Source organism: Pygocentrus nattereri, chromosome 1 (assembly GCF_015220715.1).
Source record: "Pygocentrus nattereri isolate fPygNat1 chromosome 1, fPygNat1.pri, whole genome shotgun sequence".
Classification (NCBI taxonomy): domain Eukaryota; kingdom Metazoa; phylum Chordata; class Actinopteri; order Characiformes; family Serrasalmidae; genus Pygocentrus; species Pygocentrus nattereri.
In genome coordinates this window covers 16,225,634-16,229,087 of record NC_051211.1, presented here as the reverse complement: position 1 = coordinate 16,229,087, position 3,454 = coordinate 16,225,634, and positions in this window count along the sequence as shown.

Here is a 3,454-nt window from a genome sequence, read left to right as displayed (position 1 = left end):
AAAATTTTTTAGATATTTTAGATATTTTTTTAATTTCATTATTCTGTCAATAATAAACTCCTCTCTTAGCCTCGGATATATCCCAAAAAATTTTAAACTTGCAGTAATTAGACCGCTGATTAAGAAAACTAACCTCGATCCCTGTGAACTGTCAAATTATAGACTTATCTCAAATCTCCCCTTTATATCGAAGATCCTGGAAAAAGTGGTAACCAAACAATTAAGCTCTTATTTGCATAGGAATAATCTACATGAAAAATTTCAGTCTGGTTTTAGGCCACATCATAGTACAGAAACAGCATTAGTAAAAATGATAAATGATCTTCTATTATTCACGGACCAAGGAAATGTGTCGTTGTTAGTCCTCCTTGACCTTAGTGCAGCATTTGACACAATAGACCACTCTATCCTACTAGATAGACCAGAAAACCTTGTAGGGGTAACAGGAACAGCTCTTTCCTGGTTCAGGTCCTACCTCACTGATCGATATCAGTTTGTTAATGTAAAGGGTGAATCATCTGTTCGTGCAAAAGTAATGTATGGTGTTCCACAAGGCTCTGTTTTAGGACCTATATTATTCACAATATGTATATGCTACCACTAGGCACCATTATCAGTAAACACGGCATAAATTTCCACTGCTATGCCAATGACACCCAGTTATATATATCAAGCTAACCGGATGATAAAATTAAACTTGGCAAGATTGAGGACTGTGTAAAAGACATAAAAGATTGGATGTCAAGCAATTTTCTGCTACTTAACTCAGATAAAACAGAGGTCCTGCTTCTTGGTTCAAAATTAGCCAGAAACAAACTGTCTAACTTAACACTTAACAATCTCTCAGTTTCATCAATCTTATCTGTTAAAAATCTTGGTGTCATGATAGATGCTGATCTCTCCTTCGACACACATATAACTAATATCACTAGAACAGCCTTCCTGCATCTCCGCAATATCGCTAAATTAAGAAATGCATTATCCCTACAGGATGCATAAAAGCTATTTCATGCATTTATTACTTCAAGGCTAGATTACTGTAATGCCCTGCTGTCTGGATGTCCCAGCAAAAGCCTCAACAAGCTTCAGCTAGTCCAGAACGCTGCAGCCAGAGTCCTCACAAGAACCAGAAAGTTCGACCATATTAGTCCAGTTTTATCAAACCTGCACTGGTTACCAGTCAAATTTCGCATTGATTATAAAATTCTATTACTGACCTATAAAGCTCTAAACGGACTCGCCCCCAGTACCTGAGTGAGCTCCTCTCCCACTATGAACCATCACGCCTACTTAGATCACAAGGTGCTGGCTTACTACTGGTACCTAGAATTAATAAAGTTACATCAGGGGGAGAGCTTTCTCATACAAAGCCCCCCAGCTCTGGAATAATCTTCCTGTTAATGTTCGGGAATCAGACACAGCCTCAGTCTTTAAGTCTAGGCTAAAAACTTATTTGTACAGTCAAGCATTTGGTGACTAGTCTTCCCTGTCAGGTCTAGACCTGCTAGAGTCTACACTGCTCTGTTTTACTGTAATCTGTGGTCAGCCACTCTTTACAGAACTGACTGTGTTTTTTTCTTTCCTTTCTCTGCTGAGCTGATCAGCTGCCCATCCTGTGCGTCTGATGCTGTTGCCTCTTCTGCCTTGATTGGTGCCGCTGCCCACCAGCCTTCTGGACCGGTTTGACCACCACTGAGCTTCTTGCTTTACAGCGCTGTGCAGTCCTCACCCTCAGATCTTTTCTTTCCCACTTTACTATAATACTTCATACTAATAATGTTTGCTATCCAGTGTCGACCAGAGGAGGATGGGTTCCCCTTCTGAGTCTTGGTTCCTCTCAAGGTTTCTTCCTCTTTTAGGGAGTTTTTCCTTGCCACCGTTGCCGCTGGCTTGCTCATGGGTGCTTGGACCCGGATTTTCTTTCTCTTCTCTTCTCTCTGTAATACTGATTGTTTTGTAAAGCTGCTTTGTGACAACACCTGTTGTAAAAAGCGCTATATAAATAAATTTTGCTTGCTTGCTTGCTTTTTATATTTTTTAGATTAGTTTCCTGTGACTTTCTACAGCAGAGTTGACTACCTTAATTAGTGTCAGCATGCACGGTAATGAAAAATGTATTTTTGCCTATAAACTAGACATGAGAGAAGTGTATGAATGTTGTTTAACAGTAGCAAATGAGCATCACTGATAATGGAGATGGAGATCATGGGGTGACCCAGAATTCTATGAGGTGTTACTTTCTCTTGATTACCTATGAATTTCTCTTCAGTTCAGGCATTTTTGTTAGAACCTTGCATTTAACATATATATTTTTTGTTCATTATGGTGATGTTTTATGTTAAAAGTTGCCAGTAAAGCTGGTCTTGCTGTGATAAAAGTAAACAGGTGGTGACATTAAGTATAGCAGGCAATAACTAGGTGCTCAGTAGAGAACCTGCCTAAGGGGAGCCTGATAATTTCCTGTTTCTCCCATTTTATCAAAGGCATGACTGCAAAACACTAAAGGATACCCATGAATGATTTCTTAACAGTAAAAAAAATAGAAACCTTGCTTAAATTTCGGAAAGTATAGGAAAGTATTCCACTAAATAACAAACAAAACTTACCTATATCTTTCTGTTTTCTATGGCAAACAGGTTTGGGGCAGTAGCATGCTGACATTACTGCTACTGAGTGTTGATTGGTTGGTGAGCTGATTGGCATCACATTACAGAAACAGAATGTTGGTCATGTTACCACAACACATCACAAGAAAACTACAATAGCTAGGAAAATGTTAGTTGGCAGTGCAGATGCAGTGTATGTGTTCTCAAAATGTAAATAATTACACACCTACTATTACAATCAAACTGGAAATACAGCAGTTTATACAAATGTAATTACACTTACCCTACACATGTGTAATTACATAGGACAAAATATGTTCTTACAGTTATCAAGACACACTTGTGTAATTGAGTAAAAACACATGTATTTACATCAGCTATGCTAGTGTAGTCCATATGTAGCAGTAAATAAATCAGTAGTTACGTTGTTAGTTCAGGTATTAACTATTATTAACTATACATTAATTATATATTATCATGCCATATAATTATTAACTATATATTTATTACAAATGCATGATATAAGTGGGACAGACTATATTTTTAACTGCTGTATTGGAAACAAATTCTTAACAATGCAGTATGATTGATATTTGTGTCTCTAACACAATCATATTGCAGTCATATTGCTGTATTTTTTTAATAAGTAGCTGTTAAAATCGCCTCATCTTTCTGCTGCTCAAGTGTTCTCCTGTGTGTTGCTGCAACATGATACTGCCACACATCTAATAAGACAGTCTGATGCCACTACTGATGGAGGTCCATATGTGTGTATAATTGTAAGAGAATGATTGCATCTGTAACTATGAGTGTTTGTTTGCAGTTGTGTATTTTTCTGTTTGTGTACC